At 35.8% G+C, this 26,128-nt stretch overlaps 1 pseudogene; it reads left to right on the top strand.

Annotated features, from left to right (window-relative positions):
- The first annotated feature begins 13,437 nt into the window (after nt 1–13,437).
- Nucleotides 13,438–17,240, top strand: LOC114685262 (annotated as a pseudogene).
- Nucleotides 17,241–26,128: the final 8,888 nt, after the last annotated feature.

Raw genomic sequence — 26,128 nt, forward strand, 5'->3', positions numbered from 1 at the left:
CAATTTCAAAAGGTTTGAGGAATGTTAGATGTTTTGGATGTGGAAAGCAAGGACATTTGAAAAGGGACTGTAAACAGGTCATTCCTAGAAACAATGTTTCTTCAAGGAACAATGGCAACAGAATGCTCCTTCCTTCTGGAGTATGCAGAAGGTGTGGTAAGGGAAAACACTGGACCAACAAATATACATCAGCAAAGGACAGACAGAGTAATCCTTTGCCTCAGTCTTCAGGAAACTCCCAGAGGAGCATTATGCAGGCCCCCATAGCAAATCCAGTTCAAACCTTTCCTGCAGCCATAGAGGAAACCCCTGCTCAGAGCGATTAAATAAACAAATGCCTATTGGAATAAATCATGCTGGTCAGGATGATGAAATAGAGAGAATAGAAAAATTCAGGAGAAAGCATAAAGAAAACATTTGGCAAACTTCTATTAATGAACAAAGACTAAAATTAATGATAAAAATAAATGGTGTTTTTGTTGTTGTTGGGTTTTTTTTTTGTTTTTTTTTTTTTTTTTGTTTTTTTTTTGTTTTTTTTTTTGGTCTAGTCTGATAGACACAGGTGCGGACATTACCATAATTGCACCAGAATTTTGGCAACCAACTTGGCCTGTTCAGGAGGTAAACGTTCAACTGTTAGGAATTGGGACATTATCTCAGGTAAAACAGAGTGTGAGGTGGCTTGAATGTATAGGTCCAGAAGGACAGAGAGGAAAATTAAAAGCAAATTTGGCAAACATAGCTATGAACCTGTGGGGTCAAGCCTTGTTACAACAATGGAATACTCAGATTAACATCCCTCCAATCTCAGGAACAAATAATAAACTAGCACATGTTTCTGAGAGAAATATTAAAAGATATTATTATAATGGGTGATCACCAGCCATCCATATTATAAAAGAACAGGGCACAACAAGTGATGAACTTCCAAAGACACCAGCAGCTCTACCTTTAAAATGGTTAACAGACAAGCCTGAATGGGTTCAGCAATGGCCCTTAACAACAGAGAAACTCCAGGCTTTAGAAGAGCTGGTAGAAGAACAGTTAAATGCTCAGCATATTGAAGAATCAACCAGCCCTTGGAATTCTCCTGTATTTGTTATTAAAAAGAAATCTGGTAAATGGAGAATGGTAACAGACCTTAGAGCAATTAAAAAGTAATTCAGCCTATGGGCACTCTACATTCTGGGATTCCTTTGCCTACTCTGTAACCAAAAGGATGGCCTCTCATAGTTATTGATTTAAAAGAGTGTTTCTTTTCAATACCCTTACAAGAAAAAGACAGAGAAAGATTTGCTTTCACAGTGCCTACTTATAATAATTCTCAACTGGTTAAAAGATTTCAATGGAGGATCTTCCCATAGGGAATGTTGAATAGCCTAATTCTGTGCCAATATTTTGTACAACAGCCATTGGAAGTGATACGTAAAAAATTTCCTAAATCTATAATTTATCATTATATGGATGATATTTTACTAGCTGACTCAAATGCAGATACTTTAGAAAGAATGTTTGAAGAAGTAAAGAAAATTTTGCCTTGCTGGGGATTACAAATTGCTCCTGAAAAGATAGAAAGAGGAGATTCTATTAATTATTTAGGATATAAAATAGAGCTACAAAAAAATTAGACCCCAAAAGGTGCACATTAGGAGAGATAGACTACAGACACTTAATGACTTTCAAAGATTATTTGGAGATATTTCTCATCTACGAACTATTGTTGGAGTAAAAAGTAATGAATTGAATATTTTATTCAAAACCTTAGAAGGTGACAAGGACTTAAATAGTCCAAGAGAATTATCACCTGGAGGTGAGAAAGAATTGGCCATGGTAGAAAAGAAAGTACATGAAGGGCACATGGATTGTATTGATCCAAAGCTGGATTGCATTTTGGTTATTTTACCTTCTAGTCATTCTCCTACTGGAATATTAATACAGAGGGAAGATATTATATTGGAATGGATATTTTTTACCAAATAAACCAAGTAAAAAATTAAAAACTTATGTAGAAAAAAATCTCTGACTTGATTTGTAAAGGAAAATTGAGACTTTGTCAATTAGCAGGAATGGACCCAGCAGAAATTGTCGTATTTTTAACTAAGGAGGACACTGAAAAATGATGGACAGAAAATGAACCTTGGCAAAGAGCTTGCAGTAATTTTTTGGGAGAAATTAACAGCAAATATCCCAAAAGCGATAGAATTGATCTTATAAAGAGAGCTGATTGGATCTTGCCTCAAATTGTAGGGGAAAAATCCATATCTAGAGTTCGTACATTTTATACAGATGCCAACAAAGAAGGAAAGGCAGGTTACAAATCAGAAAATTTAAGTAAAGTGGTTCAAAGTCCGTATAATTCAGTTCAAAAATAAGAATTGTATGCTATTCTGTTGGTATTAATGGATTTTTCAGAATCTCTCAACATAGTAACTGACTCTCAGTATGCTGAAAGAGTGGTATTACATATTGAGACTGCAGAATTTATCCCTGATGCTTCAAAATTAACTTCACTGTTTATTCAATTACAAGATACAATCAGGAAAAGGAGTCATCCTTCATATATAACTCACATTCGATCCCATACGGGTCTGCCAGGCCCTCTAGCACAAGGCAATGATGAGATTGATAAGTTATTACTAGGAAATGTGCTGGAGGCCACAGAATTTCATAAAAAACATCATGTCAATACTAAAGGTTTAAAAAAGGATTTTTCCATAACCTGGCAACAAGCCAAAGAAATAGTAAAGAAATGTCCTACTTGTTCCTTCTATAATCAAACGCCATTACCAGCAGGATGTAACCCAAAGGGTACGCAGAGGAATGAAATCTGGCAGATGAACATGTTTCACTTTGTAGAATTTGGAAAATTGAAATATATACACCATACCATTGATACTTATTCAGGATTTCAATGGGCAACTGCTTTGAGTTCTGAAAAAGCTGATTCTGTAATCACTCATTTGCTAGATATAGCCATCATGGGTATGCCTGCATAAATCAAAACTGACAATGCTCCATCATATGTCTCTATTAAAATGAAACAGTTTTTTGCTTATTATAATATAAAGCATATTACAGGTATACCACATAATCCTACAGGTCAAGCAAGCAGTTATAGAAAGATCAAACAGAACTCTAAAGGATATGCTAAATAAACAGAAAGGGGTAACAAAAACCCCCAGAAATAGACTGCATAATGCTCTATTAACTTTGAATTTTCTCAGTGCCAATGAAAAAGGATCAGCAGCTGCAGAGAGACATTGGATAATAGAAAAAACTACAGAATTAAATCAACCTATATACTTTAAGGATGTGCTGACCTCAGAATGGAAACCAGGGTATGTATTACGTTTGCTTTTGTTTCTACAGGAGAAGATAAGCTGTGGGTACCATCAGAATTGACAAAGGTTCGATTTGAACAGGAGAGACCTCTTAATTAGAGGAGGTGATATTTCATCAACCAGCATGAACATCCAATTTAAACTAACTTATACCAGTAACCCATGCCTTTTCATTTAATCAGATAATAATTTGCCAAAAGGGAACATCCCCAAAATTAGTCTTGGGGAAAGGTTTTTGTTTTTGTATTTTAGGAGAATGAAGATTAAGGAATCTGAAGAACACAGGACAAATGAGACAACTGAAGAAAAGGGACAAGTCATCTATCCCAGGAAACAGAGTGAAAAGGTGTATGGGTATATATTATCTAAAAAATTTTATGTCTTTCTACATGTTTGTTTCTGCTTTTCTCTAAAGATTTAACACTTTTGGTCTTCTAATAGTCCCAGTTCAATTAAAATTTAAAGCTGACTTTGGAGTTGGAGAATGGCTCTCTCCTTCTTTAAACTCAAGCATGTTGTTAAAAGGAAAATGCAAACTCCCTGTATCATGCCAGAATAAAAGAGCCATTTTCTGCTATGGGACAGGACAAAAGCCAATATATTTAAGGGACTATTCTATTACTAATCTCAACTCTTTGATTCTATTCTGATTCTTTAAACTTTTCTTAAAATGTGAATTTTATATCAAAATTTACAAGATTAACATATATAGATATATATACATTTTAAACTTTGTTAAGATATGAATGGTCATATAGAGTATTAACTAATTCTAGAAAAAAAGGCTTCAATTAGCTAGCTGCATATATATGTCTTTGTGTTCAAGTCTCTTATCAGTTTTCTGCAGGAAATCACGGCCAGGCCTAACATCAACTGAAGCCTCCAGAAAGAAGATGGGGCCCTACAACAACAACAATTCCATGTGGACAATAATAATATCACTAAGCTGACAAACATCATCTACAGATCTACACGATGCTCAGAGCAATTTTGAGATGACTAGCAGAGATGATCCAGTCTCAAAGACTACTTGAATAAGGACTTGAGATAAACCCTGAACTTTGGCATTATACACAGATTAGATAATAAAGGATATAGTTACCTTTCCTAGAATTTGACAATTAACCTAAAATTTTTCTTTCAGGATAAAGCTAACTTCTTTGCCCATTCCCAGCAGGAAGCAATTTTAAGAATGACGCCCACATTCCCAAAGAGGTGGTGTGGGGCGGTGGTTTTTTTTGTCTTTTTAATGTGTTTTGGGTCTGGGATAATTTTCATTGTTTAGGGAGGTTGGTTTCAAGTTGTTTTCATGGGTTAGAAAAAAGGCTGAGCAAAGGAGATTAGATTTAAGGTTTCTGTTTTTTTTTTTTTTTTTTTAAAAAAAGAAAGAAAGTAAAGAAAAGAAAAAGACAATTACTAGTTTTAAATACTTTACATTGGATTGGATTGTTTTATATTGTATACAAATTTGAAATTGATATTATTAGAAAATGCTATATGTATATTTCTAATTGTATTCATACCATTCATTTAACAATGTAATGTATTTTCTGATCCTGAATGTTATTATTACCAACTATTAGGATATAAAGAAATGAAAGTTAGTAGTTAGACATTACAGAAGTCATATTAGATATGTTTTAAAAATTGAGCAGATATATTTTAGATAGACAGGTCATCTTCAAACCCTTCAGAGATCTACAGAATATGGCATTTAAAATGTTTTAATAACTTAGAAATTTTTCTTTTTTGAGACATGTCGGCCCCTGGCAGTACCAATCTACTTCAGAGAAAATATGGGCATTGAAGAAACTGCATATGGAGTTAACTTTCATTTTGGCAAAAGTTAGCCACTGGACAACAAAGTATCCTCGAATCAACAGGACAAAATGTACAGACAGGACATAAAACAAAGGACTACTGATTCTTGCCAAAACAAGTGTGGTTATGGCTTTATCAAAAGGCATCTTCTGAGGCCAGGACAATATGGCACCATCCCTGAAGTGGCCTTCGAAATCTGGAAAAGGTACAGTGCCCTTTTCTTCGAAGGTCACTGAACAGGCAGTGGGCCGATGGCTTCTGATGTGCAATGGAACAGCAGCTGAAACAGTTATTCTTGAAGAGTAACTAAGCTCACGCCTCTCAATAGTAGACTGGCATTTAATAGAGGGATGTGGAGAAGAAGGGAATGCTGAGATGAAGCCATATATATACAGCCAAGTAGAATGGACAGCTGAATTCAAAAACCGTCAACAATTTCCAGAATTTAAAATCCTGAATCATGACAGGACACTAGTGGAATTCAGGTGTTTCTGGTACATGGACTGCTCTCACTCAATATGATGTTGAACTGTTGACCTTGTGTACATCCCACTTCACAAATGAGTCTGTCAGATACACTAAGCCTATAGGCTGAAGATGATGCCCCAGCACTGTGGAGAAAACTTAGGTGACTGTCCAGGCAGCTGGCTGTTCTGTCAACTCACAAATTTTTTGGAAGTTGCTTGCATGCACTTCCTGTTTTTATTTTTGTTAGGTAATATTATTTCCTGCTGTGGATATTGTTCTATATAAATAAAACACTGATGGCCAATGACCAGGCAGGAGGTAGGTGGGACAAGGAGAGAGGAGAATTCTGGGAAGCGGAAGGCTGGAGGAGAGACACTGCAGCCACCGCCAGGAGAAGCAGCATGTAGAGACTCTGGTAAGCCACCAGCCACGTGGCAAGGTATAGATTTATAGAAATGGGTTAATTTAAGATAAAAGAACAGTTAGCAAGAAGCCTGCCACGGCCATACAGTTTATAAGTGATATAAGCGTCTGAGTGATTATTTTATAAGTGGATTGTGGGACTGCGGGGCTTGGGGAACCTGGAGAGAAGCCCTCCAGCTACAAATGGCGCCCAACGGCTTGAGTTTCCACCTTAAACCTGAGAATATTTAATAACCAATTCTAAACAGAGCCAAAACCAGGTTCCTGCTTCTTGTCTCATACGGGCAGCTAGATACGGCAAAATGCAAGTTTGGACACTGGCAGGTTCCTGGCGGGTGCATTTGACCGGCAGTATGGCGGAAATGAGGCATCTGCCAGCGGCACATTAAGCTGTGTGGTAGATTTAGTCTTTACTAGTATTTTTTTTTTTAAAAAAAAAAGAGGTTTCTGGGCTACACGCTGCTTTGATAAAAGCTTAGACCCACTATTTCTGAGACTTGATGACTCCCAGAGCTGGCGGAAAACGTACCACTGCCATGTTGGGAAGCTGAAGTGGGCGGAGCCAGCAGCCACAGCGCCGTTTCAGGCTTACAATGGTACAGTTTAAAGCAATAGGCTCAAGGCTCAAGGTAATATAAAACATAAGCCACATAAAGATGGCTACCACACAGAGAATCTGGATTATGTTCTCTTTGATATTCATAACTAAAGAAAAACATTTGATTACAAAACCTGTTGAGTTATGCCAAAATGTATATTTTAAAGGTACCTTGACTTCAAAATTTGGATATAAGGATATGTTACTTTGGAAAAGAGGTTCTGCTTTTGTTTCCACAGAAAGCCAGAGGCTGTGGACTTGTTCCAGATTAAGATACATCAGGTTTCACCAGCCAAGACCCCCTGAAAGGACTCCGATGACACCATGGCCCAGATGATCCAACATCCAGATCGGTTTCAAGGCAACTGGTTCACACAATACAGCCTCACGGACTAACCCATAGGTCTAAAATTTTCTTTGCGTCCCCATAAGATACAGCGCCCCCCTCCAGCAGGAAGTAGTAAGAGATGCTACGCCCAAATTCCCAAATATACCAAGCTGGCTTTAGAGGTGGAATTGGCTCACTCCCCCTCTAAACCCAGACATATTACTTTAAAAAAAAAAAATGGTTAAGTGATTCTTGTGTCCCAAATCAGAAGAGCCCTCTGGTGTGGGACAGAGAAAAACCAATATTTTTATTTAAAACAGGTTGATTATAAATGTGATCTCTTTCTAAAAAACAAAAGGGGATATGATATATAGGAGGATATGGAGATGATTATGATATATAGGAGGATATGGAGATGATAAGATAAAAGGGTAGATTAATGAACCTACTTTTAAAGAACAACTTGTTTAAAATGTTTTACATTGGTATAAATTTTAGTTTATGTTTAAAATGTTTTACATTGGTATAAATTTTAGTTCATTGATACAAACTTGAAGTTAATTTTGTTATACTGTATATATATATATATGTATATATATTATATATATATATATATATATATATATTTCTATTCTTGTTTGAGGTATTATGTTTATATAACTCATTTAAAATTGTAATGGATAATTAAAAAATAGGTTAATAATTAGTCATCTATGATAATCATATCTGTAGCCATGTTAGTTAAGTCTTCTAGGTATACATAGATATATTTCAGATAGATAGGTAATCTTCAAACACTTCATAGACCTAGAGAATATGGCATTTAAATAACTTAGAATTCTGTTGACATGAGACACAATTGCTCCTGGCTGCACCAATTTGATCCCGAGAGAATGTTGGACTTCTAAGACATTTCCATTTGGAAATTTGTCTTCTTGGCACAAAATGGCCTACTGGGCAAAGAACTGCCCTTGCCTTAATGGCTGACAGTACAAATGCAATGCTGTCCTTTCTGGACAAGCGGGACACAAGGAAAGCGACCACTGTACTCTGCCAAGACAGGGTAAGATGGTCTCTTAAAATTCCTGCTTCTAAAAATGTCTGTCAGATACTCTAGGCCTGTAGCCAATTTGAATGCACCAACAATGCTGAGAAACATTAGGTGACTGTCCAGGCTGCCAGCTGTCTTGGTCTACTTTTGCAAGATTCCCGAAAGTTGCTTGCATCCATCTACCATTTCTCAGGTACCATTATGTTCCTTCTCAGGTCTTTGATGTGGTTGAAAACTAGATAGTTGTAATTTCCTCAGTTATGATAAAAGATAAGTTAGATATAAAACCTTAAACTCACAAATATAAGATAGATAGGACATCTTCTTTAATATTGTAAGTATAATTCTTGCTCGGTAATTGTTTTGTTATATGTAATTTTACCATGTTAAAGTTAAAACCTTCCTTTTAAAAAAAAAAAAGAAAAAAGGGGAAGTGCTGTGGATATTGTTCTATATAAATAAAACACTGATGGCCAATGACCAGGCAGGAGGTAGGTGGGACAAGGAGAGAGGAGAATTCTGGGAAGCGGAAGGCTGGAGGAGAGACACTGCAGCCACCGCCAGGAGAAGCAGCATGTAGAGACTCTGGTAAGCCACCAGCCACGTGGCAAGGTATAGATTTATAGAAATGGGTTAATTTAAGATAAAAGAACAGTTAGCAAGAAGCCTGCCATGGCCATACAGTTTATAAGTGATATAAGCGTCTGAGTGATTATTTTATAAGTGGATTGTGGGACTGCGGGGCTTGGGGAACCTGGAGAGAAGCCCTCCAGCTACAATTTCCTTCTTGGGTCTCTGAGGGAGTTGAAGATTAGTTAGTTATAGTTGAAGATAATTAGGATACAAAGTGAATTACATACAATTTTGGACTTACCAAAATAGGATAGATAATGGAATTATTTTCTCTGATTTGTCAAATACAAATGGACTAGACATTTTTTAGGTATTTATTACTTGTATATATTGTATATAGTTATTGTACTTTTGTATATAGTTTTTCTTTTGTTAGTTATAAACTTTTTCTTTTTTCTTTTTGTTAAAATAGAAAAGAGGAAATATGGTGGTATTTTATTTGTACTGAAATGTGATTTTAATTGTATATTAATAAATAAAGTTGCCAGGGAGTCAGAGCTATTAGAGCTATAGCAAGAGCGTGGCGGTGGTGGCTTACGCTTATAATCCTAGCACTTGGTAGACAGAGCTAGGTAGATCTCTGTGTGTTCCGGGATACAGCCAGCATTGGAGACATATGCCTTTAAGACCTGGAGGGCTATACTTACAGGCATTGATGAGGCAGTCACGTATTTGGGTTTACAACCAATGAGAAGGCAGAACAGAAAGACTATATCAAGACAAACACACAGGAAGTAGGTCTCTTTCGGAGAGGTAGGACCACTGCAGGAAGAAGGGTAAGGTTTTAGCTCTGAGCTCTGACCTCTTGGCTTTCTTTTTCACATTGGTTCTGTGTTTCTTATTTAATAAGACAGTTGGTTACATCTACAAGTGGGAATGAAACATCTGCAGCCACTATGTAAATCAATATGTCACTTCCTCTGGATGTTAGGAACTGAGCTACCTCAAAGTCTATCTGTACCACTTTTGGGCATACAATCAAAGGATATGTCATACTAATGCAAGAATCCTTGCTTTACCATGTTCACTACTGTTTTATGCATAAGCCAGTAGAAACAGTCTAGATGCCCCTCAACAGAAGAATTAATAAAATAGTCTGAATCTACACAATGGAGTATTACACAGGTGTTAAAAAATAAAATCTTGAAATTTTTAGGTAAATGACTGGAACTAAAAAAAAAAAAAACTCATCCAGAGTGAAGCATTCCAGATCCAGAAAGAGAATTATGGTATATAATAACTTATACATGGATATTAGCTCTTAAGTCAAAAATAATAAAGTTATAATCCATAAAACCAGAGAGATTATGTATAGAGAAAGAGACTGGGGTTCTAGACTTTATCAGGTAATTGAAATAGAATAGATGGTTATGGATAGAATGGGGGGGAAAAACTGAATCAAGTGAGGAGAGGGAGGGAAAGGGGGTATGAAAAAGAGAGAGAAAGCTAAGATTAAGGAACATTTGAGGGTTATTATGTAAACATAATACGGTAGAAGCTTTCTAAAATATATACATAAGTGAAGGTAATCTAAATGAAATAGCCACGTAATGGGAGAGACAGGGCCCCAAATATCTCTTGTCACAAAATGAAACTTCCATTCCCAGGATTAAGTTACATTCAATTGAATTGTTGACTAAAGTTTCATGAGAATTCTCAGCAACTCAGTTTTTTGCCTGTAGTAGTACTTTCTTGTTGGGATTTCCAGCTCACATAATGACATGGAGACTTACTATTAGTTATGAACAGTCTTAGCTTAGGCTTATTCCTAACTAGTTCTTATGAATTAAGGAAACCCATATTTTTTATGTATGTTTTGATACATGGTTCATTATATCATCTCCATACTGCCCATTCTGCTTCCTTGGCATCTGGCTGGTGACTCTTTCTTTCTTCATTCCAGAAAGCTCTTACTGCCAGAGTGTCCTGCCTATACCTCCTGCCTAGCTATTGGCCATTCAGCTTTAATTACACCAATTGGAGCAATACAACTTCACACACTGTACAAATACTACATAACATTTTCCCTTTTGTCTAAATAAAAATCAAAGGTTTTAACTCAAAGTAAAAATTATATACAATAAGAACAATTATCAAATAAGAATTATGTTCAGAATGCCCAATCCATTTGTATTTGGCAAATTTGGAGAAATTACTCTATTACTTATCTTGATGAGTCCAAAATTTTATACCTAAACCATTTTCTATCATATCTTTACTATGATCCAAAAATATCTTTTTAGAACTTAGAACATTGTCTTTGACAAACAACTTAAGCTTTTATGTTTCTCAACTTTATAAACTTTACATTTTTTATGTAAGTTTTTTTCTGAATGTGGTAACAAGAACTGTATAACTGTCTACTCTTCAATACCTATCAAATACCCAAGAGAGATAAAATATTACTTGAGTAAACAGGAAATACAGAGTAAACTACTTCCAAAACTATAGAAATGACAGAAATATTTGACTGCCTGAACAGTCAAACAAGTTTCTTTTGTAACATGGGGGCATATATTTTTGAACTACAGCCCTAGAGTATCTGACAGACTTTTCTGTGAAGCAGGGATTTTGAAGGACTGTCCTACCTTGTCTTGGCAATGTTGAGTAGTTGCCTTCTTTTGTGTCCTGCCTGTCCAATTCGAACAGCATACTATCAGCAATTGAGACAAGGGAAGTTTCTTTGCCCAGTGGCTAACTTTGCCACAAAAAAAGCAAATTTCGATGCCCATCAACCTTTTTGGAAGTAACTTGGTGCTGCTAGGAGCATACATATCTCACTGTCATGAAAGCCTTGTGTTATGAAAATATTTTAACTGGTATGTTCTGTAGGTCTCTGAAGAGTGTGAAACCATCTGTCTATCTAAAATATATCTCTATTTGACCTTGATAAAATACCTAACATAGCCATAAATTGAACTATTAGATGATTAACTACTTATGTGTATCTTTTAATTATCCTAAATAATTTATAACAATAACTTTCAAGGACAAGAAATTTATATTTTCTTTTTAAATGAGCTGCATAGGTACTATACCTTAAATAAGAGTAGAAGTTGGGCTGGAGAGATGGCTCAGAGGTTAAGAGCACTGGCTGATCTTCCAGAGGTCCTGAGTTCAATTCCCAGCAACCACATGGTAGCTCACAACCATCTATAATGAGATCTGATACCCTCTTCTGGTGTGCAGGCAGAACACTGTATACATAATAAATAAATAAATCTTAAAAAAAAAGAGTAGAAGCATATATACAGTATAACCAAAATAACCTTAAATTTGTATCAATATACAAAAATACATCCCAATGTAAATATATGAAATTAATAGTTGTTTTATACTTTAAAAGCAGATTCAATAGTTTAGTATTTTTTCCTATCAATTCTATACCCCCTTTTTCTTTTTAGAAATAGATCCTTGAATCCAACCTTCTTTTCTTTTGTTTTTGTTGTTGTTTTCTAACCATGACCAGTAACAACTTACAACTAAGCCCTCTAAATAATGACAAACATCCACAGAATTACCAGAATCCACCCACTCTGCATCTTGGGAATATGGGCATCATGTTCTCTAGCCTTTTTCCTGTTGTCTAGGGACGATAGCCTCTTTAGAGGTACCAGAGAAAATGTGAATAGTGATCAATCCTGGGAAAGCTGGCTGTATAATATTTTGTTTAGTTTTAGTATGATAAGAAAGTATAAGTCTTGGATGGAGTAGTCTGAGAGGCTAGACCATCTCAACTAGCAGCTTTGAAGTTACTCTAGATGAGGAATTTTGATGAAATTGCAACAGAGGCATTCTGAGAGGCTGGATCACCTGGGCTACTTGTCTTCATTGGTGGCTGCTATTTGTTCTGAAAACACACAAACTTTTAAAGTTAACATATATATGCATGTATATCTTCATTAACATGAGAATGGAATGTGCTGTGTGTACAAGACAAGTACAGATGATTTTCTGATTTATGTTTGAGCAGGTAAAAGGCATCTGTCCATTTTAGAAGTATGTTTTGACTGCATAACTAAACTTCTATACATGCCATATAAAAGTATGGCTTGTAGTAATACAGATGAGGATTCTGTAGCTAACAAGATTTATGTCTTTTCCATGTATCAGAGATGTTCCAATGCAGAAGGATCAGCCTACATGTTACCTGTCCTGTAGTCTTTCCTGGCTTCCTCCCTTATGTCTGTAGCCAAGATACTCAAGAGGTCTCACTGGTCAAATCTGATCTTTATTATTTTTTGAAGGAATCCGTAGCTTTTTGATTCCTGTGGAAAATAAAGTACAACCTCTCCCCCAATGCAACATGTTTCCTGACTTCCATTCTGAAGCCAAGCCATCTCTAAAATATATAGACTGGTTTAATTAAGCAATCCTTTTCATAATTAAATGTCTCTCAGCCCTGCTGTTCTCTGTTCATTAGTATTTAAAGAATTCAAAATTAACAAAGCAGCATAAAAGGTCCAAGCTCCCTTTGTTATAATATTTTTTTTATCTTTACATGGCTTATTTTTCTATATTACATTACTCTCTCTTTAAAGCCTTTATTATTTTGAAACTATTTTTGTGACTGTATATAACCATTTTCTTTTCTTTGTTCAGCACATTTCTAGTTATTCTATAAATTTATAGGTGTTTTCTGTGTCTGCAGCATTCTCTGACCATGTCAGCCAAGCCATCAATATGATAGCTTTTTATTTTAACTTATATTTTAATTTGTCATTATCCCTTAATTTAAATAAGTACATAAAATCTGTAACCAATAGGAAATTAAATGAAGCATACACAGAACAGAACCTCCATGGACTTTTTAATTTTGCTTTTATTGTAAGCTCTCTGAACATCTAGTTCTAAATAAAAATCTGTTTAAATGAAAATAAATAATTTATTCAGTAAATATATGAGAAAATAAGCCAGAAAACAAGTCCCATTTAAAGGAAGGCAATTTGAAAGCCTCATGATAAAATTTAAAGCTAGATGTTATAAGAAGTCACAAAATTTAGTTAATAAAGAATTTTTGTATTAAGGAAAGTAATTCTCATGTGTGTCCTGTGCTATAACTTGTTCTTGAAAATAACAGTATATGCAAATATTCCTATCTGTATAGTAAGACCAATCCCAGGAGGAAAAAACATTTTACACAACATATTTTTTCTATTTTTGCTGGGGAAGCATGAGGTCTTTGTACATTATTCAAGTGTTTTCATTTCCTGGGGGACCAGCCTCCAGCAATGCACAGCTCAAAGGGAATCCACAGAGACTGTGTAGTAATTTTTTTTTTTTTTTAATCTGAGGGGGTAAAGGAAAACACACTTACACACTCTCTTGATGGTTTCCTTCAGACCTGTTCTTTATTCTTCTTTTGCATTCTCTATTCTTTATTTTCCAGTGATTTTCTTCTCTCATTCTTGATATTTCCCTTCTCTATGTTTATTCTTCCTTATTCTCTCATTCTTAACGTATTCCTTCTAACGTTCATTGATGTTTTCCTTCTAACTCTAATTCTTGATGTTTTCCTTCTAATTTATTTTAACTTCATATCTATTTTTTCCTTTATAGCTTAATACCCTAGCAAAATCTTTCAGGCAACATAGAAATTACAATGTATTTACATTCTATTTTTCAAGTGAATGACAATGACTGCAAGTAAAAAACAAACAAACAAACAAACAAACAAAAACAAAAACAAAAAATGTCAGGTTTTCCACATCCCTTAACATGATTAAACATTTTACATTCTACAAGTGAAAAACAATTTATCCCAAGAAACCACATACATTCATACCCAAGCAACTGGTTCTATAACCAGATTAACAGTGTAAGCAAGCACTTGTTTTAATGGCACGCTGCATTTTGCTGTTACAAAGAATGGACCGATCACATTATTATTTATCTCAAAAGGTCATCTTATAAGAAATTGTAAAGGAATCTCAAATCTAAACTTCTGTGTATGAAAAAGAATCAATCAGCTCTACTTTAAATCTTTAAGGTGCATATCCACTCATTAATAGTTTTTTACATCAGAAGTTTGAGGGCAGAAATCGATATAAGGAATTAGTCCTCACCTTTGGTTATCAACCAATCCTAGCAAGAAAAGCATGCCATCTAATGATAATTGGACTTTGTTCTTATTCTCAGACATTAAAGAGTTCCTCAATCAATTATGTACCTTTCTAAAATTATAAATTGTCTTCTTGGATTTTTTACCTCAAACCTATTTGACAAAACCTCTATGGTCTAGCTTTAAGTTATTTTCAAAGCTTTATTTCAGCTACGATGTACCCCAAAACCTATGAACACATCTACCAACACAATAGTTAAAAGAATTTAAGCTATCTGGGCTACTGGGACTCACTTTTTTTCTTAATCATTAACTTAATCACAGTCTATATGGCTCCTCAATAGAAACTCATGTGTCCTGGTTTTGCAACTCTTCCTCGTTTTTAATTTTTAACATCAAAACTCTATTTAAACTAACACTATTATTAACAATTAGACAATACAGCTTAGGAAGAAATAATCTTAATAATAATCCACTGGTAGAAATGCCCAATAAAATGGGTTATTATCCCCATGACATAACACATTGCATTACAGGTAGTAGGGAATCTCCCCACACCCATTTCCTCCATGCCAGATACCAGAGAAAGATGGCAGCAGCAGATATGTAAAGGCACAGCAGAAACAAAAGACATTAGGGATTTTCCTCATGGTGGGCTGACATCTGAACTTTGGTTACCAACTGCTGCTCCTCTGATATGGCCACAATCCAAGTGTGTTAGTAGTAAGGTTTTGTTGTTGTTGTTGTTTGTTTCCCCAAATCTTTGCTCTTTGTTTTTGAGACAGAGCCTTGCTATTGAAGCAATCAGAAGAGCTTAGAATTCATGATCTCCCTCCCTCACCCTCCAGTATTCAGGTGTCACACACAGCATGCATCACTACAACTAGCTATATCTTAAATTTAAAAATAAAATCTCTTTTCTAATACAACCAGACAATAAGACATGACCTTGCCATATATAACAAATAATTTAAATTACTGAAAACCTTTTTCTGAGAATTGATTTCTAAAGTCTATATTTCAATTTTAATATCATGTTAATTAGCCAATTAAAATCTAGAAGACTCAAAATATAACTTATTTAACATCAGTGTTGCCTTTAGTAGATATTTTAATGTTAAAGTGCTAGTTTCATATTATATATTGACTTTATCTAAATACTATAGGTTCTTATTTTTTAATAAAGAAAGTTCAGTTGCTTCTAATAGATTACTTCTGTTTTTATAAACTAATGTGGTTATAAGCATGAACAAGAAATATTTACTCCAATAATTGACTATTAAGAAGTATTCTATGGAACTAAATGGAAAATTACATTATAAATATTAAATCAACAATTAAAGTGAATATAAGTGAAAAGGAAGATATATAAATACTAGAGCATTGGAGAAAAAATAGTGGAATCTTAACATGCTTTTGTTTGCCTAGAAACCTCTCCCCTCCCCTCCCTCCCCTCCCCTCCCCTCCCCTCCCATCCCCTCCCCTCCTCTACTGGGACTCACAGATGCACAGGAGCTTCAAATCTGTGTTTTCCTATTCCTCCTCCTCACATACATTCTCAGCATTATGGGAAATCTCACCATCATCCTCCTCACACTACTGATTCCCACCTCCAGACACCCATGTACTTCTTCCTCAGGTATTTCTCCTTCCTAGAAATCTCCTTCACATCCACTTTTACTCCTCGAATGCTCGTCAGCATCTCTACAGGAATTAAGACCATCAGCTTTGCTGGCTGCTTCACTCAGTACTTCTTTTTTTTTTTTTTTTTTTTTTTTTTTTTTTTCGACAGGTTTCTTGTGTGCTTTGCGCTTTCTGGAGCTCACTTGTAGCCAGGCTGGCTCGAATCACAGAGATCCGCCTGGCTGCTCCCGAGCTGGATTAAGGCGTGCACACGCCACTCAGTACTTCTTTGCCATCTTTGAAGCCACTGAATTCTGCCTTCTGACTGCCATGTCCTATGACTGCTATGTGGCCATCTGCAAACCCCTGCACTACACCACCATCATGAGCAACAGGGTCTGCACCCTGCTGGTCCTATGCTCTTGGCTGAGTGGCTTCCTAGTCATCTTATTCCCAATCATCATGACCAGTCAGCTGGACTTCTGTGCATCCAATATGCTCAATCATTATTACTGTGACTATGGGCCCCTCATAGAAATAGCTTGCTCAGACACAAGGCTGCTGGAACTCTTTGATTTTGTCTTAGCAGGCATGAACTTGATAGTCACCCTGGTGCTGGTGATTCTCTCCTACATTCACATCATCAGGACCATTCTGAAGATCCCTTCTGCACAGCAGAGGAAGAAGCCTTTTCCACATGTTCCTCCCACATGGTTGTCATCTCCCTCTCTTATGGTAGCTGTGTCTTCATGTACATAAAGCCTTCAGCAACAGAAGGAGTTGCCTTCAATAAGGGTGTGGCTGTGCTCAATACCTCAGTTGCCCCTTTACTGAACCCGTTCATTTACACTCTAAGGAATAAGCAAGTTTCAATGATGTGGTTAGAAAAATAATACATCTTTATTCCTTTTAGTGGCCTCAAAATAAATGGAAATGTTGGGTGACATCCAGGCTATGCCTCCTCTTTGTTGAAGTGAATTCTCAGGGAAGCTTGGTGTGAGCTGGTATCCACAGTCTGTTTCAAACCAGTTCAAGAATTTCTGTTATCTACCTTTAAAGAATGAAAGAGGGGGCTGGAGAGGTGGCCCAGAGGTTAAGAGCATTGGCTGCTCTTACAGAGGTCCTGAGTTCAATTCCCAGCAACCACATGGTAGCTCACAACCACCTGTAATGAGATCTAGTTCCCTCTTCTGGCTGCAGGTATATATGCAGGCAGAACACTGTGTATATAATAAATAAAAAAATCTTTTTTTTTTTTTTTAAAAAAGTCATGTTTAACACCTGCCAGTTCCCAGAGAGAGATGCATTCCCCTTGTGTGTGTCACACCCAACATTGTATTTGCCCATGTCCAGAGTGTGATACATACTCGTCTACTTGTCGTCATTTCTGCCACCATCATGCTAATACAAACAACATGACAATCCCTATGACCTCCTTCACTCCTAGTTGCATTCTGCATCTGAAGATTCTCTTAAGTGATGAAGTCATACGATGCCACCAGCGTGCCTTCTGTATTGATCACTCTGATACTTTTCTTTTCCCCAGGCTGTACTTCTCTCTGTCTGCTCCAGTCTCCCTGGCTTCAGAGCTTCTCAGGCCCAGTCTGTCCCATCATGCTACATTATTCACAAGTTGTTTCCTTTACATAAATTACTGTCCCTGGAAATTTGCTTGTGTAAAGCTCCTTTTGATCAGTACAGTTTCATCTCGAATCCTATGTTGACATCTTTCTGAGCTCCTAGCAAAAGGCAGCCAGAGATTAGTCTCCATACTGCCTGGCTCTCTGTTTATTACATTTTAAGATAACAGGGAATTTGTAGTTATTTTGCATTTACCTACTTGTTTTCCTACCCTGGCCTTTATTTTTCACTGCTAAATTTCCAAGTCCTTACACAGGAAATACTTTCAGCAAATGGGCTTTGAGAACAACTTAGGTCCTTGAACACAGGAAGAAACCAATTCCACGAGTTTATAAATGAGTTGTGAACAAATGCATAAAGGATTTTAATTTTTCGATATTTATACTATCTTGAATGAATATATTGGTAATAATATGAAATATTCATTTTACTAACCTTGAGGTCTCTAATTTTGCAACTTTTATATAACAACTGTAATTAATAGTTTGATTAAAAACCTATATTGTAAGTGTAAGAAAATTAAAAAAACCCCTAGACATACTGCTTCCACTGTCATAATTCATAAGTAAATAAAATATGCTGCTGCATTCTCAATTCTCATCTCGGGTCTTCAGGGCCCTCTCTTGTAGGCGTGATAGTTACCAAAGCCTCAATGGGGGTTGGAACTTCCAGATCAAAGCTGGAATGGCTTCCCACTACAAACTACCATCAGAGAAATTTACTCTTGCACTAGATGGGAATTAACACAAAAACTCAAATCTGGACCATGTGAGATAATGAAATACTTTGGGACACTCATTAGTAAATGGGGAGTCTTTATATCCTGGCTCAGGGAACTGTGTGAAAGAGAAGGCAAAAAAAGAATATTAACAACCTGAGGAGATTGATGACATCAAGGAAACACAGTATTCAAGCCACAACAAGACTGAGGCACAGAGGAACTAAAAAAAAAAAAAAAAAAAAAAAAAAAAAAAACAAAAACAAAAACAACACCTGGCAGTATATACAGGGCCTGCATATGTTAAAGTGAGACTGTGTTCCAGCAGTAAGAGGGGGAAGTAGACAAGAGCTCTCATCCCTAATCAAGGGATTATCTGTAGTTGATACCAGCATAAAATGACTCAATAATATGTCTCACTAGACATATTAGCCACATCTTCGAGTACATCTCATGCCCACCAGGACACCAGTAGAGGGCCAACACAAATCAAACTCAGTGTTCTTTTTGTAGACGTTTTGTCTCTTATTGCTTTGTTTGGGCATTTGTTTTGTCTGACTGGTCTTTTGCCCTTATATTAAAATTTCTGATCTTGTGTGTGTGTGTGTGTGTGTGTGTGTGTGTGTGTGTGTGTTGTGTGTTTTCTGTTTTTTTCTTTCCTCTCTCCTTTTATTGTTTTTTTTCCCACTATTGTTCTTGTTGTTGTCATACCTTTTTATTTGCTTTCCAAAAAGAGGGAAAAAAAGCACATTGTGTTAGGTGGCATGGAAAATGGGAAGGGTCTGGAAGAGTTTGAGGAAAGAAAATTGTGATCAGATTATATGGCATGAAAAAAATTTCAATAAAGAAACTATTAAAAATCTAGATTCAGTATGATTTTTTTTTTAATTTTATATCTTGAGTGTTTGGGAGCTGGCAATATGTAGCAGATGATAGGTTGGGGAAGAGAAAAGACAAATTCCTCATCCATAGTCAAAAAGAAAAAGGTTTCCAGTAAGTAAACAAAATATATATCACGAATAATGTTCATTGTTATGTGTCTTTTATTCTCTGCAAATACCGTGGCTCACATATTTTTCAAATATTTTCATTTTCCTTCATGTTTATAATTCAGCCACTTGTTGGTCTGTTTTCTAGTGACTGTTGAAACTTTGTTTTTAAAGTAGCATTCCTAGGTGACTTCTGTTCCTCCAACCACAGTGTGCTCTTAAATCACTTCCAAATGCATGTTGTTAGGCAGTGCAAATGCATACATACATCAGAGCAAAGGCTTTCCTTCTTTTGAGTCCCTAAAGTAGAATTACAAAAGCTGAACAATTTGTAAATTCCTCATGCAAATTACATGTCTAAGGAATGGAAACATATCTTTTACTTTGTGTTTCACTCAATTCCTGTATGATTCAAAATGTATACTGTTATTTGTTTCAAGCTTACCCTTTTTATTTGTTTTATCTTTTTTAATCAAAGTTTTATTGGAATATTTGAGCCAGATAGAGCCTATAAACCTATGAAAGTATACAAAAAAATAAATAAATAAGACAAAGTCTTTCAAAAGTCACTAAACAATAAATGAGTTCTAATAGGCCTATTAGTGTTTTCTTCATAACTGGTAATGAAGAAGTTACCAAGAAATGAAACAGACATTCAACATAGTGCTATTTTTATGGGCTTCTAACTCAAAACAGAGTGACCAGTTTTTCTGTTTCACTGTCTACTCATTACCATGTGCTCAAGATTTTGGTCAGATACCTGCTGTCTCTGCAAACTATAACTAAAACAAACAATTTGCTGACTAATTCAATGAAGATGTCAAGTTAGTTACTTAGACCTTGTTGACCAAAGGGGCCTCAATGCATTGTTGTCTCTTAGTATGAAAATGTTCACAGTTCACTCTGCCATGTGGATATATCTTACATTGTGCTTCATTTCATCAAATTAGGTGTAGTTAAAATAAATTATGACACAGTATTAGCTATATAATAGTCACAATCTTTGTCAGACTGCTATAGGAAAACATATATATTTAATTTTATGCTTTGTTGTTTAGAAGTCAAATGCACACAATGTTATGTAACACAAGGTTATGATTTCCATGGTTTAATTGTAAAGTACATACTTTGAATCTACTTAATGCAGTTAAATATTTGACAGCATACACATGATATTTTTGTTATGTTCTTTGAAAAACTACTTTAAAATAGTCTTATTTTGGCAATTATAGAAGAATCAATTACTTGTCTATAGATGAATCAATAAAATTTCTTAAGAACTAAGATAATGTACTTTAAAAGAGTAAGATTCACCTACTCATATAAATTGTTCATTCTACAGTTAACAATTGAAGAGCTCTCCAATATAATGTGGGAGAATAGACATCAAGGCAGTGGTTTAAAAGGAAAAACTGTTTTGGACAATAGAATTTAGATAAACAGTACATAATTACTCTTTCAAAACTGGTTCAAATCAATTATTACTGAATTGTGAACTAATTGTGGGTAATAACTGAATACAAGATAATTTACATTGCAAAACTGAGACCAACATCCAGAATCCCAGACATCTCAAATGAAAATGAAATTTGATGCATGGAAAGATATTTGATCATAAGAAAAATTTAATTTCACATAGCTTACTATTTAATTAATAAATGGTCATTTTAGTGATATAATGAGTTCATGATATAAACAATGGGGATTTAATAGCTCATTGAGACTTTCAGAATAACCTAATTTTTAGAAAAAGCTGAGTTTACACTCAATCATACTAATAGATACATACCATCAATCTGTTTTTTGTTTTTGTTTTTGTTTTTTTTGAGACAGGGTTTCTTTGTGTAGTTTTGGTGCCTGTCCTGGATCTCGCTCTGTAGACCAGGCTGGCCTCAAACTCACAGGGATCTGCCTGGCTCTGCCTCCCAAGCACTGGGATTACAGGTGTGTGCCACCACTGCCTGACAATGTAACTGTTTTTTCATGCCTGAGAAAACAGACAAGGGTAGATATAATTCTGTCATTACTAGAAACACATAGTTCTCCCAAAGATAAAGATTTACATTTTTTTTAAATAACCAAAGGATTCCCAAAAGAGAATTTTTACTCTTAGGACAAACAAAACAAAACAAACAAGCAAAAAACCAAATCTATGACAACAAAACCTCAGATCGATTGGCCAAAATTCCCAAATAAAGCTGTGGCTTACCAAGTCTGATTGACAGATTAAAACTTAGTGATGTAGAGAGGTGAGAGTGCTCCAATTTCAAAGTGAAAATATCTTTGATCATCTTTATCACTCTTAATAGCCATTTATTGTTCAACACTGTAAGTAACTTAACATCATGGTACTGTTAGGTAAATCATTTAGATCACTTAAACAGAACAATAGTTCCACCAAGTGTGGCTAAGAGTGCTGTAAGATAGAAACCCAGTGTTTGCCATAACCCAACTATCTCCTGTACCTATCAATGTCTTTAAAGTTATTGTGATTTTTGTTTTATTCCATTATCATAAAAGTTCATCATATCCCTTCCTAATTAGACCATGATCTATGGTAAAATCTGAATCTATGTTTCTAGCCCATAGTCACATATGTTTGACTTTATAAAAAAATAAACCTTTTCTTTTTAGATGAGAGCTGTTTATTTCACTGAATGTATCTGTATGTGTGTTTCTGTCTGTCTGTGTGTATATGTGTATACAGTTTTCTTCCATTAGGTACTCTAAAATTGTCCTTCACTACACAACAGTAACACTGAAAAATGACTATTTAATTTATAGTTTTCATCATTCTAATATAGTTGGAGCATTTTTCTTCTCATAAAAATATATCTCTGTTTTTCAATAGCAAGTTGAATATAGTCTTTTAAGGTCTCTAAAGAAATATGTTTTAATGGGGATTATGTTGAATTTGTAGATTGTTTTTGGTAAGATGGCCATTTTTACTATGAATCGACGAGTATAAGAGATCTTTCCATTTTCTGATATCTTCTCCATTTTCTTTAATCAAAGACTTGAAATTCCTGTCATACAGGTCTTTCACTTGTTTGCTTAGAGTTAACCCCAAGATATTTTACATTATTTATGGCTATGTTGAAGGGTGTTTTCTCCCTTATTTCTTTCTCAGTCCATTTATTGTTTGTATATAGGAAAAAATACTACTGATTTTTTTTTTAATCTTGTATCCAGCCACTTCACTAAAGATGTTTATTAGCTGTAGGGGTTCCATGATAAAAGTTTTGGGTTTGCTTTTGTATTCATACCACCTACTTCTGTATTCATATCATCTGAAAATAATGATACTTTGACTTATTTTTTTTTCAAATTTGTATTCCCTTGATCTCCTTTAATTGTCTTATTGCTCAACTAGAACTTCAATAACTATATTGAATAGATTTGAGTGGCGTCACTATGATTTTCTCTCCAGTTAATTTGATGTTGGCTGCCAGCTTGCTGTATATTGCCTTTATTATGTTTAGTTATGTTATTTGTATCTCTTATCTCTCCAAAACATTTGTCATGAAGGAGTATTGGATAATGTTAAAGGCTTTTTAATGATCTAATGATATGATCACATAAAAAAAAATACCAAGGATAGCCAAAACAATCCTGTACAATAAAAGAATTTCCACAGTGTGGTGGTATTGCGTTCCCCAAAATATTGTGTACCCTAATAAACTTACCTGGGATCAGAGACAAAAAAGCCACAATATTAAACATAGTGGTTAGGTAGTGGTAGCACACGCCTTTAATCCTAGCATTGCAGAGGCAGAAATCCATCTGTTCAAGGATACAACCAAGCTGATGACTCATGCCTTTAATCCAAGAAAGTGAGCCTTTAATCCCAGGGAGTGATGGTAGAAGGCAGAAAGATATATAAGGTGTGAGGACCAGAAACTAGAAGCATTTGGCTGGTTAAGCTTTTAGGTTTTGAGCAGCACAGTTCAGCTGAAAGCCATTCAGATATGAGTACACAGAGGCTTCCAGGCTGAGGAAACAAGATCAGCTGAAAAGTTGGCCAGGTGAGATTAGCTGTGGCTTGTTCTGTCTCTCTGATATTCCAGTGTTCACCCCAATACTTGGCCTCAGGTTTGATTTTATTAATAAGACTCCTTAAGATTCCTGCTATACCACAGGGATTACCATCCCTGATTTCAAGCTCCACTAGAGATATAGTAATAAAAACACATGTTACTGGCATAGAAACTGACAGGTGGATCATAGGAATCAAATTGAAAACCTGAATGTAAATTCTCATACCTATGGACACCTGATTTTTAACAAAGAAGCCAAAGTTATACAATGGAAACAAGAAAGCATTTTCAACAAATGGTGCTGACATTACTGGATACTGGCATGAAGAAGAATGCAAATAGATTCATGTCTATCATCTTGCTCAAAACTCAAGTCCAAGTGGATCAAAGACCTCACCAAGATCCAGATACACTAAGCCTGATAGAAGAGAAATTAAGAATAGCCTTGAATATTTTGGTACAGGAGACAATTTCCTCAATAGAATAACAATAGCACAGACACTAAGATCAACAATTAATAAATGGGACCTCATGAAACTGAAAAAAAAAAAAAAAAAACTTCTGTAAGTCAAAACAGATCAACTAAAGTCCAAAATGGAGGCCTCAAAAATGAGAAAAACCTTTAGCAATCCCACATCTGAGAGAGGACTGATTTCCGCCCCCCCCCAAAAAAAAAAGAAAATATGAAGAACTCAATAAATTGGACATCAAAAACCAAACAATCCAACTAAAAAAATGGGGTGCAGATCTAAACAGAGAATTCTCAACAGATGAATCTCACATGGACATGAAACTCTAAAGAAATGTTTGACATCCTTAGCTGTCAGATAAACACAAATCAAAATGACTCTGAGATTCTATCTTACTCCTGTCAGAATGGCTAAGGTGAAAAACCAAGTGATAGCCCATGCTGGAGAAATTGTGGCACAAAGGGAACACTCCTTCATTGCTGGTTGCAGTGCAAACTTGTACAGCCACATTGGAAATCAATATGGCAGTTTTTCAGAAAATTAGGAATCAATCTACCTCAAGAGTACACCACTCTTGAGCATATATCCAAAAGAGGCACAAGACCACAAGGAAACTTGCTCAACTATATTCTTAGAATATTTATTAATAATAGCCAAAACCTATAAAAGAAAAATTTAGATGTCCCTCAACCAAAGAATGAACAAAGAAAATGTGGGTGCATTTACATAATGGAGTATTACACAGCTGTGAAAAACAATGACATCATGAAATTTGCAGACAAATGGATGGAACTGGAAAAAAAATCATCCTGAATGAGGTAACCCAGACCCAGAATGACAAATACTGTAAGTACTCACTTATATTTGAATATTAGATCTAAAGTAAGGATAATCATGGTATAATCACAGACCTAGAGAGGCTAGATTACAAGGAGAATTCAAAGGGAGAAGCTTTGATCTCCCTGGAAAGGGGAAAGAGAAGAAATTACCTTGGATTGATGAGATGCACGTGGGTATATGAATATGAGGGATAAAGTGGGAGTAAGGAGTATGGGGAGAATATTAAAAGAGACAACTGGAAAGATGAGACATTTCTGGGTCAGCTAAAAATCTTTTTCAAGGGAAACTTCCAGAAATCTATAAGGATGACCCTAGCCAAGACAAGCAGTAGCAGATATTTAGCATGAACTGTCCATCCTCTGTGACCAAGAAAGTCTTCCAGTAGAGGTAATGTAATTCTAACCCAACCACATAACCTTTGACCTACAGTCTGTCCTGCCATGGGATATGCTGGAGTAAGGGTGGGACAGAGATTGTAGGCCAACCAATAACTGTACCAGCCTCAGACCCATTCCACAAGTGGGAACCCATCCCTGACTCTGCCTGGAGCACCAGGACTCAAAGGCTGGATGACCAGGAGACCTAGGATAGAACCAAACATGACTGGAGAGGGGAAAGGGCAGGACAATTATGCCTAATGATATTCTGCTATACTCATAGATTGGTGCCTAGCCCAATAGTCATCAGAGCAGCTTCATCAAGCAACTGGTGGAAAAAGATGCACAGACCCACTGTCAGAGATTAGGCTGAGCTCAGGGAATCCTGCGAAAAGAGGAAGGAAGACTCTCAGGAGGCAGAAGGGTCAAGGCCTCCACATTATAACCTGTATAATGAACTAACCTGGGATCATAGGAGCTCAAAGAGCCTGAAACTACAACCAGAGAGCCTGCATGGGACTGACCTAGACCCTCTGCATGTATGTGGGAGTTGTTCAGGTTGGTCCCCTTGTGGTACTTCTAACAGTGGGAGTATGAGCTGTCTTTAACCCTTTTGCAGAAAAATTTGGGACCCTATTCCTCATATTGGGTTGCCTTACCCAACCTTAATAAATGGGGAGGTGTTTACTCTTACTGCAACTTGATAAGC

This window comes from Peromyscus leucopus, chromosome 12 (genome assembly GCF_004664715.2).
Source record: "Peromyscus leucopus breed LL Stock chromosome 12, UCI_PerLeu_2.1, whole genome shotgun sequence".
Classification (NCBI taxonomy): domain Eukaryota; kingdom Metazoa; phylum Chordata; class Mammalia; order Rodentia; family Cricetidae; genus Peromyscus; species Peromyscus leucopus.